This window comes from Triturus cristatus, chromosome 8 (assembly GCF_964204655.1).
Source record: "Triturus cristatus chromosome 8, aTriCri1.1, whole genome shotgun sequence".
In the NCBI taxonomy this organism is placed as follows: domain Eukaryota; kingdom Metazoa; phylum Chordata; class Amphibia; order Caudata; family Salamandridae; genus Triturus; species Triturus cristatus.
This window is the reverse complement of record NC_140591.1, coordinates 749,095,014-749,113,276: the sequence shown is the minus strand read 5'-3', so window position 1 is coordinate 749,113,276 and position 18,263 is coordinate 749,095,014. Positions and strand designations below refer to the sequence as shown.

Here is an 18,263-nt window from a genome sequence, read left to right as displayed (position 1 = left end):
TACAGCCACTCATACACTGAGTCAGTCACTGATAGAACTACTCACACACCTACTCACTCACCCATATAGTCAATCACACAGCCACTTGCTCGCCCATACAATTATACACACACTCACTCACTTACTCATACAGATACTAACATGTACTCACTCACCTATTCAGTCACTGACCCAAGCACACCCTCACCCATACAGCCACTCTCACATTCACTCACTCACCCATAATCAATCACATACCCCATCATTCACCTACACTGTTTTCCACCTACCCAGTTACTCACTCATATAATACTGATACATGCACTCACCACCAATACTGTCATACACACACTCACTAACCCATATAGCCCTTCTCACACACACTCAATAAACCATAGAGCAACTGACTCACCCACTCATTCATCCATACAGGTAGTCACACACCCTCTCACCCACCCACACAGACACTCAGGCCCCCATAGAGGTACTCAGAAAACCAACTAGGGGGATGAAGTCCCCTTTGATATTGAAGGTCCTTGGGGGGCCAACTACCCCTCCTATTAGCTCCAGCAAGTCTCACACATTGGGTTTGATGAGAGGTTTTCTGTGGCCACGACCCTTTGTCCTCCACTCTGCAAAGGTGCCTCCTGACGTACTACAAGTTGGGGGATGAAGTCCCCTTGGCTCTTGAGGGTCCTTGGGGGCCAACTAGCCCTCCTGTTACCTCTAGTAAGACTGGCACAGCTGGATTGCTGATACATCATCAGAGGCCATGCCCCCTATCTGCACCAATCTGCAAATGCACCTCCAGGTGCACTGCTGCTCGGGAGAAACAAACAATTTTGTCCTGAGGCCCTCAGGAGGCAACAGGACCTCATTCCACCACCAGGAGTCCAGCAAGAGGAGCATTTGCAGAGTGGTGGAGAAAGGGAGCATGGCCTCTAACTACCTCCCAGCAATCCCACTGTGTGAGGTTTACTTAAGGTAACAGGAGGCCGTGTTGGCCCCTGAGGACCCTCAGCAGCCAAGGAGACTAAATTCTCCAACCAGCATTATGCCAGGAGGCACATTTGCAGAGTGGTAGAAAAATGGAGCAGGCCTATGTTGAGTTGCTGGCTTTCTTTCTATTTCTATTTGTTAGGAAGGGGGCCAAGCGGGCCTCCCGTATTTAGAGTATTTATTGCCCTGGGGAGGTGGTGGTCCCCAGGGCTGCAAGAGGCCAAGCAGGGCCCCCGTATTTTGTTTTTTGTGTTGGCGGTCCCCAGGGCTTTGCATAAGTCCAAGAGGGGGCCCTATGAACCCCCTCCTTCATGTCCCTGGGATTTGGCCCCCCAGGGGTTTTAAACAAAGATGTGCAGGGGACCGCAAGTCTTTTCTATTTAAATTTTGCCATGGATTTGCAGATCCACCCACGAGTCGGGGCCAAAATAAAGATAAAATGCTTTTAAAACGCAGCAGGGTCCCTGTGGGACACCCCACCATTTCTGGTGTGTCAGGGTATTCCTACCCTGTCCTCTTCTCTTTCTTTCTTTCTCTTTTTTTACGGACTCAGCTTCAAGACGAGTCCCAAAATAGCTGCCAATAATTAATGGTTAAAGTGTTGGCAGCCAATCAAATTCTAGTAGGATCCACAAGTTCGCTGCAAGGCCTCAAATCCCAAGGTATCTATATTTTGAACGTTTTCATTACTCTGAAGCTACTGAACATATTTACACCAATTCACAAAGAGCACAATTTCTGTATCAAGATCTAGCTTTCTGCCAAATTTGGTGTAATTCAGTTTGGCACTTCGGGCTGTAGTCGTGTTCAAAAAATAAAAAATCCCCCTAAGATAACATGTGGAAAAATTGTTTTGGGAGCCCCCTCTTTTCTTGGCCCCCGCATAATGGATCGCTCCAACATTTTCACCACAGCAGCTAAACCAAAACAGGGACGTTTTGTGATATTTTCGTGGAGATTCGTCAAGCGTCTCCAAAGTTATTGGCAAAACAAAAAACGATTTTCTCCTGGGAACTTTGGTCCTAACTATACATACCTGCTGGCAACTGCCAGTAGGTAATAAATAAATATATATAAATATATGTATCACCTACTGGCAGTAGCCCGTACCAGCAGGTAGTTATAGTTAGGATGGATTTTCTATCAAAAGGGCCATATTCTGGTGCCTATTACTTTGGCTCCACTTGATGAATCTCCAAGAAATGTTCCCTGTCCAGCACTTCAGGTGCTGTTTGTAAAGTTTCGGGATGGTGCGTCAAGTGGGAGCCGAGAAAAACAGGGAGTCCCAAAACACGTTTTCCTCATGTTAATTTCCATAGGACCTTTGAACAAGCCTACAGCCCGAACAGCTAGATGGAATTAAACCAAAATTGTCAGGAAGCGAGATGTTGGCATGCAGATTGTGGTTTTTGTGATTTGTTGTTAATCCGTTCAGTAGAGTAGTTGAGGAGATATAATCTGGAAAACAAATGTATACATGAATTACCTGCAGATTCCCTTGCAGGCAGTGTATGGATTCATGCGCACTGGCCGACTCCTGATTTGCTGGCTGCACCTTCACGGAAAAGGTGCAGCTGACATTTTGTTTGTCGGGGAAAAGGTCCCAAGGCTAAAACCTTGTTTGCAAACTGGATGAAGGGGTCAGATGAGAGGTTTCTTGATCCCTTGAACATGTTACAAAAAAGGGCTGAGCTTGTGTCCTTGGGTCAGAAATGTGAAAAAGAAAATTGGGGGGACACTCGCAAAATCCGCAGATCCATTTTGGAGCTCAGCGCGGAGTTAGCGCTGCTGAAAAAAATAAATACATATAAAAATGCTACACTCACTCTTACTTTCACACGCATTCAGATACCATTACAGATACTGTCACATCCACTTACATACCCATATAGACACTTTTACAGCCACTGTTATACCCATGCAGACACTGTCACAGCCATTCACATAGACATAGAGAGACAGTCACACTCATTCATATACCCATCGAGACTCAGTGAAACCCATTCACAAACCCATATAGTCACTGTCACATCCATTCAGAAATCCATATAGACACTGTCATACCCATTCACATACCCATTGAGATACTGTGACACTCATTTACATACCCATAGAGACTCTGTGACACCCATTCCTAAACCTATACAGTCACTGTTACACCTGTTGAGAAACCAATATAGACACTGTGACACACATTTACAAACCCATTCAGACACTGTCACACCTATTCATGTGCCTAAACAGACACTGTCATACCCATTGACATACCCATGGAGACTCGGTCACACCCATTCAAAAACCCATACAGGCAGTGTCACACCCATTCTGATACCCATAAAGACACTGTCACACCGATTCACAAACCTATACATAAACTGTCACACCATTTAAGAAACCCATAGAGACTTTGTCACACCCATTCACATACTGAAAGATATACTGTCACACCCATTCACATACCTATACAGACAGTTTCACACCTAATTTTATACCATAACGACACTGTTACACCCATCCACAAACAAAATTATGCACTCAACATGCTACACATTTAGACTCTGCTATATCCACTTTGATATACATACAGAATCCTTTACAAGAAATATTAAATTTGCTCTTTTAAACAGAATGTGTGATTTTGGTTTGCAGATCTGTGAGGGATCCGCAAAGTCGATAAATTTATTTAAATATAGGACAGTTAAAAATATCTGTGTGGGACATAGGGTTGCTCTTAGAAGAGCCGATGGATTCATTGTGTGTATATGATTACTACATATATGAGCTGATGCAGAGTTTCAAGTTGTTCAGAAACACTCTGTTGCCTTCATCTGTGAAGAGAACACCATCTCTCCTGTATATTCCATGCATGTCGAAGCCCAGGGTATTATTGTAGACAGAGGCCATGTTATGGTCTCTGAGGAATGCTGAAACAGGTTTATTACCATATCTCCTGGCTTTCTCCATCGGTGCACAAAATTCAGAAGACCAGTTCCATTTATGCCTCTGGCATATGTTAGAAAACACTGAAACAATGTGAGGGAAAAGTTGCATTCATTGTTCAAAGGTAGTCTTCATTAGATATTCTAGTCCTACCCCAGTCAATGTGCCCAGGTAATTGCCACCACAGAGCACAATCATGAGGTCTGGATGTTGGTTCTTCATAATGCTTTTAACCAATGGAAGCAATTGATGCCACTTTAACCCGCTCTGGCCCAACCAATTAATATTCACATTAGGCAAACCTAGGTCCCTGTCAATACCTCTGTTTCTAGCATGCTCTTTCACCCAGAACCCAAAGCTAGGGCCCACAATCCACACTCTAACCATTTTAAAAGATGGAAGAGTAGCACACAGAAGACGTCTGCAGCTGAATGAGGCAGTTTTCAAAATGAAGTCAGTTAAAAATGACTCAAGCAGGTAAAGTGTAACACATTACATTTCATTGGATGGTGTAAGTAAGGTAGTGATTAAAACTAGGTTGTGCAATACATTTAAAATAGGAACATATGTGATTGGTTATGAGGAGTTTGTAATTGTACACACTCAACCACACCTGCAAAATTTGCATTGGAAGTTAGCATGCTGCTTTAGAGACAGTTGTGAACTTCTGTTAGTATTAAGCTATGTCATACAAAAATGATACAGAAGGAATGAGTAATAGTAAGCTGGATGAAAGTGAGCAGGATGTTTGAGAAAAGTAAAAGGACATGCTGAAAGTAAGTAGAAGATGAAAATAAAGAGAACTGTATTGATCAACAACTATGAATAAAAAATTGTGAAGAAAAAAAACACAGGTATACACCAGTATAGGAAGTGACACAAGAAGTTGTGGTATCCTTGATGTTGTCATATCTTTATTAATAGCTTACAGGTATCCATTGACTTGGTTATGGAATGTTATGTAGGAGTAGAATGTAATGACATCTGTGTAGAATGTAATGACATCTGCTTGTGGGTGTCAGTGTTGTGTCAGTTGAAGACTACTGTTCTGTGGATGGGACCTTGGATGATGTATGTCCTGAATAAAGAAGATTGAAGACATATGGGAGTCAGCATCTTCTTCACACTGGCGACGATTGATGGGATCTTTTCTCCTGCTCATACATCAACAGACTTATTTTTTTTTTACTTTAACCAAGGTCTCAACACGACGTTTCTCACTGCTCTGACCCAGCAAGGTATTTACTTTTGATCTCTGAGACTTTCATGTGAAGCGCTGCGCTGTTTCAAGCCTAATTCTTCTTGTTCTACTTTCGGCGATTTACTTCCTTGCTAAAATTCAAATTCTGAACCTTATTTTACGCTCCGCTTTACAAGCCCGTCATCCACAGACAATTAATTCTACTGCGAGTGCAAGGCTGTTACTGCGAGTGCAAGGCTAATTCAAGTACACTTAATTTGTCTAAATCTATTGAACTCGTGAGCTTACTTCTAGGCCTGCCAGCTCGCGCTTCTCTCAGGCGTTGGTGTTTGAGCTCGAGGATCGTCCTTCGATCAAATGATGCCATTTCTCTACTTGCGCTGACGTCAGCCTTTGTTACGTGCTTGCAGCAGAGGTTAATGGAACACTGAAGACGGACTTTACTTCCGTGTTTCTGGGCTTCTGTCACGTCATTCTTTGTTGCTTAGTTACGGCTTTCGGCAGCGTTTCATCGCAACAAACAACAAGCTTTGTTTACACGTTGCCTAGCAACTCTCGTGTAAAAACAAGCTCTGCTTTCACGTTACTGCGACTCTTGCTGTGTTCGAGAGGCTTCGTGTGGCATGATACAAACAATTCCTTGAGTGAAGATGTCATTCTACAGGTTGAACTTAAGCGAAAGTTCTTGTTCAAGCTACTTTGTGCACGCAATTTGAAATCTTCTCTCTGATGTGCACAGATGAATATTTCATTTGTGCACGCAATTTGAAATCTTCTCTCTGATGTGCACAGATTAACTTTTCAATCACGCTGATGTGCACAGCTTATAAAATAACTTGTTTAAATACTTGGAGAAGTGGATAACTTTACAATAATCGCTGCAGTGTGTATATTCTGTTCTCAACAAGTGTTATTCACAAGTTTATTTATTTATTGATTTATTTATTTATTTATTCTAAAATGCAGAATGTAACTTCCGCTCCATTTTTTCTTTCTGATCCTGGCGATCCACCTATTCGCTGGTCTAAGTGGAAAAAAGTATTTTTAAATTATGCAAGAGTGTGTGGTGTTTCACTCAGTGCTGAGAGGAAGTCTGCACTCTTGTTACACTGTCTTGGCTCAGAGGGTCAAGACGTTTTTGAACATCTACCTGACTTGAACGAAGAAGAGTCTACAAATTTAAATGAGTTTGAGATAAACATAAAAAAACTTGATAAACATTATCTTCCAAAGATAAGCACAATTTTAGAACGCTATCAATTTGGAAAACGAACGCAAAAAGAAGAGGAATCGGTGGAAACTTATGTAACTGCTCTTCGGAAGTTGGGAGCCACTTGCAAGTTTGAAGATTCTCTGGAGGAGCGAATACGTGATCAGTTCATGCTCGGCTGCAACATAGAGAAAATAAAAGATGAGCTTTGGCAAAAAGATGATCCTGACCTAGATGAGGTCATAGCCATAGCAAAAAGAATAGAGCATTCTCTTGTTTGTGTTGAGACAATTAAAAAAAAAGAAAAGAGTGTTCCCGAAGAGAAAGTGCTTCATGTCAGTAAAAAACAGTCTCAATTCAAATCTTTACCCAAGTCTTCTAGCTCTCAACGTGCTTCCTCCTCTTCTCAAGGTTTTTCTAAAGTTAAAGCTGATAGTAAGCTCAGGTGTTACAGGTGTAATGCTCTTGATCATCTAGCCAATGACAAATCATGTCCTGCGATTAAGTTTAAATGTCTTAGTTGTGGGAAGGTGGGTCATTTTACCAGAGCTTGCAATGCACAGAAACTGAACAAGGGTAAGCGTGTTAAAGAGATAATGGTAGAAGAGGAAAGTAACTCGGACTATGATGATGTTGACTGTGGGGAGGTTTATCTACCTAATGGTGATAAAAAATGTAAGGGTCCTCTAGACGATGTAAATGTGAACAGTTCTTGTATCAAAATGCTTTTTGATTCTGGGGCTAAGATATCATTAATACCAAAAGTGTTTTTTGATAAGGAATTGCGTGGTAAGGTCAAGGTATTTAAGCCTGACATCAAACCTCTTGCATATGGTGGACAGCCTATAAAACTATTTGGGTACTTCTTAGGTGACATCGAATATAAAGGAAGGTTAACTGCAGGCAAAATTTATATCTCCTGCAGAGGCGACAGCATAATAAGTTGGTTTCATCAAGCAGATTTAGGAGTGTCATTAGCTCCTGGTTGTGACCCGTGTATAGTTCTAAGAGATTTGGGTACTACTGCTAGAGTTAGTTCTCATGGTCCTGGTACTTTGAACTCCGTGTCTCTTAAGGATAAACCAGGTAATGTATGGCAGCTCCAATTTAAAAATGTGTTTAGTGATAAACTAGGTTGTCTCACTGGATTCACTCACAGTATAACTCTAAAAGCAGAGGCAAATCCTGTTACGTGTAAAGTACGTAATGTACCTTTGGCCATGCTAGAACCAATGCGTCTAGAATTAGAGAAGTTAAGAAAGGAAGGTATCATTGTGGAGACTGAGGCATGTGAGTGGTTGGCTCCGGTAGTTTTGGCACGCAAGGCTTCCGGAGAGGTTCGTTTATGTGTGGACTTGCGCGCTCTCAATCGTGAGGTTGTACCTGATAAATATCCGTTACCCAACATTACAACCATGTTAACACAGCTTGGGGATGCATGTGTTTTCTCGTCTTTGGATTTAAGGGCTGCATATCACCAGGTCAAAATTGATGAGAAATCCATGGGTCTTACTTCTTTCATAACCCCTTTTGGAACTTACAAATTTACTCGGCTGCCATTTGGTTTGATTTCCGCAGCGTCTGTGTTTCAGAGGGTCATGGAGGATGTACTTGATGGGATTCATGGGGTAAAAATATACCAGGACGATGTGCTAGTGTATGGTTCGTCCCAAGAGGAACATGACCAACGATTGAAAGCTGTTTTACAACGATTTGCAGAGAGGGGTTTGACCTTAAGAGAAAATAAATGCAAGTTTAATCTTAAGGAAATTGATTATTTAGGTCACTCTCTAACGTCCACTGGGGTCAAACCCAAGGTGAGCCTGGTTAAAACTATAAGTGAACTACCGGTTCCAGAGTCCAGAGATGAGCTGGTTACTTTTCTAGGTATGGCGGAGTATTATAATAAATTTGTACCGCAGTTTGCTTCCCGTACACCTAATTTGAGATCTCTTTTAAAAAAAGGGGTCAAATTTATCTGGTCCTCCAAGTGTCAGTTGGAATTTGATGACGTTAAGGTGGCTCTTAATTCTGCTCCCTCCCTACAGAGCTTTGACATCACTTCAGACTCTATACTTGTTACGGATGCAAGCTCACGTGGTTTGGGTGCAGTTCTCAAGCAAGTCAGGAATGGGAAAGAGGTTACCATCCTTTTTCTCTCAAGAGCTCTGGTAGGTCCTGAGCTTCTTTATTCTGTAATTGAGAAGGAGGCACTGTGCATTTTTTGGGCCATCAAGAAGCTTAAAAAATTTCTTTGGGGTAATGCTTTTACTGTTCATTCGGATCACAAGCCTTTAAAGGATGTGTTTTGCAAGAAAAGTCTTGATGCAATCTCTTCACGGATTTGCAAGTGGGTAATTGCGCTGCAAGACTTTGATTTTGTGGTCAAATATATACCAGGGGTTGACAATAAGGTTGCGGACTGTCTGTCCCGGTTAATTCCAACGCAAAATGAAGATAGTGTTGAGGATGTTGAGGACTCTTGGGAGGTTGACCAATTTAAGGTGTGTGAAGTTGTTGAGGGTGTTGTCACTGAAAGAGATTGGAGGGATGCCATGTCTGAGGATGTGGATTTGATGGAAATTTGTGGTTTAATGGCGAATGGTTGGCCTTTATTGAGAAATTTGAGTGAAAATGCTCGTAGGTATTGGAACGTGAGGAATGAACTGTCTGTGAGTAAAGGTCTGTTGTGGAGAGGGACAAGATTAATTCCTCCGTCTGTGATTAGGGGGAAAATCATTCATCTTGCACATCAAGGTCATCAGGGCATTTCAAAGACAAAAGAAAGAGTGCGTCTACATTTCTGGTGGCCTGGTGTAGATTTAAGTGTGGAACGTCTGATAAGAGATTGCGCTGATTGTAACATATCTGATAAGGTATGCAAAACCAGGGTACAACCCATGGTTATTCGTGAAGCACCTATTCGTTGCTGGCAAGATGTAGCATTGGATATTCTAGGGCCTGTGTACAATAAGAGTGGCCAGTTTTTTGTTCTAGTTCTGATGGACATGTTCTCTAGATGGCCAGAAATAAAGGTTACACAGAGTATACAGACTAGTAATGTAACTAAGTTCTTGGAGGAGGTATTTGGTAGAGAAGGGTTTCCTGAATCTTTGTTAACGGACAATGGTGTTCAGTTTGTCTCGAATGATATGGAAGAGTTTTTAGCAAAAAAGGGCATTAAACATAAACGTTGCTCTCTCTATCATCCCGAATGTAATGGGATGGTGGAGAGATTCAACCGAGTGTTGAAGGAGTCCATCCAGTTAGCCAAGGCGCAAGGGAAAGACTGGGTAGCTGGGATTCATGAGAGAGTCAAGGTTTACAGGATCACACCTCACTCCACTACCGGTGCTATTCCCTTTGAACTTTTTAGAGGTCGTACTCCTAATAGTGTATTGTTCCAGTCCTGGATGAGGGAGAAAGGGGCTGAGACGGGGAATTTAAGTAATGCTCAGATGCTAGCAAGACAAAGTGCCAAGTCCTTGCAAAGGAAAAGTAAGTTTGATGTTAGACATGCGGTGGCTCGCACCTGTGTAAATGTTGGTGATCGTGTTAGAGTGCGACTCCCTCATAAATTGGGTGCCTCAAAGTTCTCCTCTCCTTTTAAGGTTGTTAAACTGTTTAACAATGCGGTTAAACTTCATGATGGACGCATTTGGAACTTAAATAGGATATCACTTATCCCTAATAATCTACCTGAGTGTGATGACAAACTTTCCAGGCTGGTGCCTAAGTCCATACGAAGGGATGATAGTGCTTTATTGCGTAAGAGCTCACGTGCTGTTAGAGTGCCTGCTGCCCTTCATGATTTTGTGTTAAATTGATCAGAACGTTAAAGCGTAGGTGTTCATGTGCTGTCAAGGTTCCTGCTTTTCTCTATGACTTTGTGTTATTTTGAAACAATGTACATTCTTGTATTTGTTTTTTTTTCTTTGTTGATTCGGGGGGAGGTGTGTGGTATCCTTGATGTTGTCATATCTTTATTAATAGCTTACAGGTATCCATTGACTTGGTTATGGAATGTTATGTAGGAGTAGAATGTAATGACATCTGTGTAGAATGTAATGACATCTGCTTGTGGGTGTCAGTGTTGTGTCAGTTGAAGACTACTGTTCTGTGGATGGGACCTTGGATGATGTATGTCCTGAATAAAGAAGATTGAAGACATATGGGAGTCAGCATCTTCTTCACAGAAGTGAAAATGCTATTGTATGCTATGAGATATTAAGGCATTTTAGTATGTATTATTATATATCATGAGCTGGTTCACACTAATATTGTTTATAGAGCAGGGTATAGTTAAAGATATTTACTTTTCATAGATAATGGTTAGGGCTTCTGGTTTTACGGTATTACGTTTTTTGACATTTCCACCTGTATTTATGCAAATTTATTTCTTGGCCATCTTGTTGGTATTTATCAATATTTATTTTGTATTTTGAGAATAAATTGAGGTATAAAATAGTGTATTTTTATATATGTTGGCATTTTAGCAAAGTATAGTCACACTGTGGTATCTGTTCCTTACAGGTAAGAAAGTTCAGAGACCAGACTCAGTCACTGAGAAGTAGAGAGAAGAAAAGGAAGACAAAGAGAGAAAACAAATCTCTGAAACTGAGGTGCTTCCCCCCTAGGGGATCTCTCCTACTGAAATGTAGTGCCCTCACACACCCTTGCGAGTGTCATGCTTCATCATAGGGCGTTGCTCCTCGTGGGGGTGGTGCTGCAGTCCCCCACGGGCCCCACGAGAGGGCTCTTTATCGGAGATCTTTTTGTAGGAACGCCGCAGTTGTGCATGTGGGTTGTGCATTGGGACCACCCGTATCAAGTCTATTAACCTGCCCAGCCGGAACACGAAGTTCCAGCTGGGCAGGTTAATAGACTTGATACGGGTGGTTCCAAAGAACCGCCCCCATTGCCGGACGAACGTGTGAGGGGGCACTTCTCTTTCCTCCTGGGGTCAAGGCTGGGACACACCACGTGGAGTCCCCTGCTGCATAATTTGCATGCAAAGAAACCTGACTAAAGTACTTTAGGGATTAAGAGTGTTTAACTCTCTTCCTTACACCACCTTCCTCACCTTTTGGTCCTGAAGAAGCGGAAATGGATACACTAGGGACCCGCTGAAGGCGCGAAACATGTTGACCAGTGCACATTTTCTTTACACATGGTCCTAGGAACAGCGGAGTAATACCCCGACCTCTATGCCATCTATCAATAGAGAGAGTCCCTAGGCCCTGTTCTGTTATTATATTTTTATCCTTACCCTCGGACTGACGAATAAAACTACCTTTACAGTTCTGAAGGGTATTTTAAGACATAACCACTCACACCACTATAACATTCCCTTTTTCTGAGGCCCACACACCCACATGCACAACTGCGGCGTTCCTACAAAAAGATCTCCGATAAAGAGCCCTCTCGCGGGGCCCGTGGGGGACTGCAGCGCCATCCCCACGAGGACCAACGCCCTATGATGAAGCATGACACTCGCAAGGGTGTGTGAGGGCACTACATTTCAGTAGGAGAGATCCCCTAGGGGGAAGCACCACAGTTTCAGAGATTTGTTTTCTCTCTTTGTCTTCCTTTTCTTCTCTCTACTTCTCAGTGACTGAGTCTTGTCTCTGAACTTTCTTACCTGTAAGGAACAGATACCACAGTGTGACTAAACGTTCATTTTTGGGAGTATTGGTTCTGGACCAAATTTTTATTCCTAACCCACTCTCAGTCCCTCCTTCTCCATTTTGTTCATGATTATGTTAGCAAAGTAAGCAGTCAAATATAACACTACACCCACATGTAAATATTAACATTTGTATACAAATATATGTGAACATTTACCTATGTTTAAGGAAATCCCATCCTGTTTATTTAACTCCCCATGCTGTAATTCTGCTCAGCTGTTGCCCGTTAATTCGTGAAAGACAGCATGGATTGTCAGCACAAGAAGCACCATTTAAAAAAAAAAATACAGACAGGAAAAAACACATTGTTTTTTTGTATGTATTTATGTGTAAAAATCTGTAAAAACTGAAAACCAGGAGCCTTAATAATGATATAGCTATGCATACAGTAACAGAGCAAAGGGTACAGTGATACATATATCTATAGAGCCAGGAGGAAGCTGATGTGTGCATCCTTTCCCATACTCATTCAGACCTCCTTTATTCCCATTCACATACTTATACAGTCACTGCTATGCCCATTCACATACTGATACAGAGACATCCTCTCATCTCATATACACATAGAGAGATCTCACACCCTCTCACATACCCATACATACACTGTCATATACCCATTCAGACCTCCTTTACACCCTTATACCCATTCACATTGCTATACACAATCTCTGATACCATTTTCCATACTTGTTCATACCTCCTTTACTCCCATTCATGGACAGTCTGACACCCATTCACATACCCATACAGACATTGTTACACTCTATCACATACCCATACAGACTCATTTTAGTGACCTGTTTTTCTTTTCTAACGATGTGCTTTTAACTTACAGATGCCATTTTATGTAGTTTTCATGATACACTATGTGTTTTTGAATGAAGCTTATTTGATTGATTGATTGATTGATAGGCTGATATAGCCAGGCACAGACATCTACACATACACTGACACACCCAGACATATACTGACACATAAACCAACACACTCATATACACACTCATTCATTCACAGAGAGATCCAAACAAACACTCACACATACACTGTCACACTGATGTATACAATCACTGACAGATTGACACACCCATATACACAATGTTCCTGCAGTGACACATCCACACACACAGTAAAGCACACACTGACACATCTACACACACAATTTCAAACTCTGACACACCCAGTCACACACTCACAGATATGCTGACACACCAGGGCACCCACTTACTCATACAGTGACATAGCAAAGCCCACCGGGACACAGTGACACATACACTGACACACCAATGCAGACATCTATTCATACACTATCACCCCCAGACATACAGCAAAACATGTACTAACACCCTCACAAACACTTATAAAAACACTGATACAGCCATACAAAAATGAGACTATTGACACAGATCTTTATGGAAAATGTGTGTTTTTTCTTGTTTGTTCTCTGTTTTTTGCAAAATGCACTATTTACTGTAGTAAAAGTGCAAAGACTGAAATTACATGCAAAACTGTTGTAAATTAAAAAAAATCTACTCTTTTAAAACAGAAAAAAGGAGAAAAATTAACAAAGGAAAGTCTCTTGTTTCTGCAACATGAAGATAATGTCCTCAGATTTTCAAATGACATCTTGGAACAACCACTATTTAAACTTGATAGATGTTTGGCTGATGGTACATCTTCCTGGTTCCGGCGTCACTTGAGGAAATTACTGTGTCTTTAGCAACTGTAACATTAGCACATGTCCGTGTGCTTTTACAATGAATGAGAATGAAAATAAAAATCAACAATGTTGTACCTTCACCTTTTCCAATATGGTGATAAAGTTATCTTTTTCTTTTAGAACATGTTCTTGACATTTAGAACAGTGCACAACCATTTCTTTAAACTCTGGAATGCTGAAATTAGCAGCTGGTTGGTTGGGTGTAGAGGTTGATACTCCTGTATCAGTAGAACAGGTTGCTTTCTCCTTCAGCTTTCTAGATATGCATGTTTGTGATTGCTTTTGATGTGCTCCACATCGATGATGTGCCATAACTGTACTTTTTCATAGTTCCTCTTGAAAGCTACTTCTTACACAACTTTCATTCAACAAACCTGGCAGTGGCTTTCTTTTCTCCATATGGCGTAAGGAAAAAGTACCAGACATCACTCTTCTTCCCGGTGGAAGTGACTTCTTGTTTCACTCCTTGTTCATCCTCTTGTTCAGGTACTGCAGCTGAGAGATTTGCTTCTACCATAATAAAATGGTCAAATAGCTTTGCAGCTCTCACCACCAACAGCCAGGATCAAAGTGACTATTTTGGGTGTGGTTTTTCCAAACTTGGGGTGTGATTTAAGAGGAACCATTAGAAATAAAGCTTTAGGTTTTATTATTGAGCGAGTCTGCAGTTTCCGACGGAAATCCTCAGATTCCTTAATAATAAAACAGCTCATTTCAGCAGGAAATTGAAAAGGATCGTTAAAACATGTTTAAAATATGTTGAGCCTAAACTTATAATGTAAATATAAAGGTTGTATCCCTCTGAAATAATTGTTGAGTATTGAGCCAAATCAGCGGATCGGATACGCAAGTTCGCTGCTATCACGTGACTGGAATAAAAACCATAGAGTTGGAATCAAACAAACCGTGCAATTCTACGGCAAATCCGTGGATTACATTTTTTTTAAAATACAGTCATAATACATATAAAGAAAATATGAACAGTTGTCAATTGTTTTTTAAGAACAAAAACAGTAATATTATTTACATTTTATTATGATTGTTACTCCTTGGACATTTATTTTTAACTTGATGTAGTATGTTAATTCCTACCTTTTTACATCATTGTCACTGTTTTCACGTTACTGTTTTTGTATTATTTACAGTCCTTTCTCATTGTATTTTTCTAAAAATGTACTACTTTCACCTTTTTTTGTCATATTTTGCGTCTAGATATTCATTCTTTATCAAATGCTGTGTAAACTAACATTAATCCAGTAGACTGGCCACTGACACTGATTGTAGCAGACCTCCTGTAATCAAGCTACTAGATAATTAAAAAATAATACTCATTTACTTAAAAAGGGACAGAGATCTTATACCTAGTAAACATAATTTCAACAAGCATTTGCAATGCATCGATCTCGCCTTTGGGACCGTATATGTATTTAGCATGCAGCATATTAGCCTAGGTGCTGAAACATCTACTGTTCTTTACTATGGAAGGAAAGTGAGCACCAAACTGTGTGACACTCCAGGTATGGGAGCACATGGTGAGAAATATTGCCTTTTAGCGGGAAATGCTATAGTCCAAAGCTGTGTTTTTAATATAGATTCAGGGCCTTCATGGTCATATCACTCAAAATCCAAGTTTTGAAAAAAATATTATTATTTACGGGTGTGCGTGGAAGACAATTTCTATGCAGCAATCTCTGTGTGGGCAGAAGGACGTAGATAGGTTAACTTACACAGGTTAGCAACAATAATACATATGATGATGTACCAACGCAAAAAGCATTCAGCAAATTTCTGTAAAACGTAACTGAAAATAAAACATAATCATTTGGACAACATACATTAAACATGCAAATTAACACAATGATTTTAACAAAGTGCTTCATAGTGTGCAAACGTTAGAAGAGGTCAGACAGGCACACCACTCTCCTCATCATCACCTACCTGTTTGGGACCCTGTGCCTCTCTTGCTCCGCCGGTAGGCAGCCCCTATAATTAACCTCAACAGTGCTCTAGCTGAAGGCACTCTTACCTTTAGTACTTTGGCCATGCTGTTCTCCTTGCAGATTCCGTTTCTTGGGCTGTGACAAAGCTTCCTGACAGGGCAGCAGTGCCTATTGCTGAGGGAATGGTGGTGCTGGGAGTCAGCCATGGAGGTACCAGGGACGCGCATTTTCTATGTATATAGGTATGGAGTATGGTGTACTGTGGCGTCCCGAGGGATAGGGTGTGGAGCAGGCATAGAGTTCAACAGCAGCCACAGACAGGGACGGGGCTGAGCTAGAAGGGACCCAACCAGCCATCCATGTTTTCCAGCAGCAAAGGGCAGGGGCACAGGCTTGCCCTTCTCTAGTTCAGATAGGGACCGCCACCTTTGCACACCTCCTGGGTGGCATTAAGCTGGCATACGAGTGAGAGCAAACGTCTGAAGCGGGACCTATCACTGAGCAGCAGAACACAGTCTATTATGCCAACTGCAATATTTGTAATAACCCATCCCCTTGGCAAAAAATAGTAGTCATCTAAAAGTCATTACATCTGGATTTTGTTTCTGTTGCTGGTGCCACAGTCCGCAAGTATCAACGAAAGACTTCCCGACTGAGCCGAGTAGGGACTAGCTGAGCTGGAAACTTAAATGAATGTACCATTCTTTGAACAGCTTCGAACACTTCCTGGTACGTATTCTCACTGCACCCTTCCAGCAGTTGTCAACTTGAACTCACTGCTACTGAGGCAGGACGGAAGGGATCCGAACCCCATACAGAGGCCTCGGACAGCCCGCTCCGACCGAGTACGGCCCGGCTGGCACTGCTGCTTCTGCTGCTGTTCGGTGCCTGCATCACCCCCCCTTCATCATGCTGCTGGTGCTGTGGTTCCTTCTCTGCAGCTGGGCGTGGGGCGTGCTCTGCCACGGCTGGTAAGTGAACTTCAAGTTCATCAGAACCGTCTGAACCAGAGCACAAGAGAGAGCGCCTGCTCCTCCTACTCTGTTTCCGTGTGTACGGGTGAGAGGGGAGAACACTGACCCCTAAGCACTTTACTCCCACTTGCCCTTCCATCCCTTTCTCGTACTTGCCGCTTTACACTTGTAGACGACAGTACAGTAGCCACTGTGGCCAGTGTGGAATGGGTCCTAGTGCGCGGACGCCCTCCCTTTCTGCTGTTTGAATGATAAATTACAGCAATAATCACAGTTCAGTGGGCCACTCTGGGTCCTGGGCCCTGCACCTGCTGCACCAACGGATGCCCCTCCCCCAACACCTCCAACACTGCTGATATAGGAATTTTCGGCGAATTTAGGGCATCATACAAAAAAGTGCTACACGTGAATAGAAGCAAAATGACATGCCTAAAATTGCCAACCTATAACCCATAGTTCATCCAAGGATGAGAAGCTGAAACGTCTACGTGTTACGTACGTTGCATTTAGGAAACGATTAATCTGACTGATTAGCGTATACATAAAAAGTATTTTGTTTTATGTGCACTCATAAGATGAGCATTCTTCTGGCATTTCAAATAAATGTTCTGAATGACATTTTTCAGGAGATCTATTTTATCATGGAGTCTATGTCAGAAGCATTCTTCCTGAAAGTTAACATCCTGCAGGCTGGATTGCAGGTAAAACAGCGTGGGCAGGCGGCCCAGGTAGAGAGGATTGAACTCAGGGAAACCAGGACACGTGAGGGTTTTACGCTTTGGGTCACTGTGTACTTTTGCATTGGTAGTTCTAAACCAAAACGAAAGTCGCAATCAACCTCGTAACAAAGTAAGGGAAACTCTACCACGTACTGGAAGACGCTAGTTGTCTGACTGCCAGCCACAGGGCTTCATACCGCAGTCTAAACAAGTATAAACTCTGTACAAACGGGGCTCACAGGGTGCGATTGCAGGCCGCACCCAAGCCACCTACCTGCAGACCAAAGAAGAGTAGTCAGGTGGGTGATCTGCAGGTGAGGAGGGAGTGGAACTCGCTGCGCTTCACCTCGTCCTGCTTCGCTTCGCTGCTTGTGCTGTCTCTGCCTCCCACCATGAATTGGGAAAATGCCACTGTTTTGTCGCGCATGCGTATGATGTAAGGTATTGCACGCATGCAATACAAAGAGTGCAAATTCACCCACCAATCACATGACAAACAAGCACTGAAAATGCAATAGGACTCGTATTTACCAGGGACCTATTGCATTTTAAACGGAAGTGTGGGCATGAAAGAAGGCATGAACGGGAGGGGGCGGGGGGATGGTTGTGGTCCAAGAAGTTACGGACATGCGGGAGGGAACGGGGAGAGGCAGGGAAACAAAACAGTATTTCAAGTAAAGGGGCCGATAGCCTTGGAAGAACAAAAATGATGACATGGCTGTCAGGAGGCGGGATTAACAAGCCAAAAACCAATCAAAATGCAGATTTTATCATTGAAGCCAATCAAAATTATGGCAGGAAAGTGGAAAGAGCTTCCCCCTGCTATAGTGACATTACTGATGACATCTCAAATGACAGCATTGGTGACATTACTGAGTGGTGTGTGTGTGAATCTTG

General features: G+C 42.2%; 1 protein-coding gene across 1 annotated transcript in view; it reads right to left on the bottom strand.

Annotated features, from left to right (window-relative positions):
- LOC146805018 (acetylserotonin O-methyltransferase-like) overlaps nucleotides 1-18,263 on the bottom strand; it is a 540,006-nt gene that overhangs the window by 141,459 nt on the left and 380,284 nt on the right. The gene's annotated exons all lie outside the window — the stretch shown is intronic.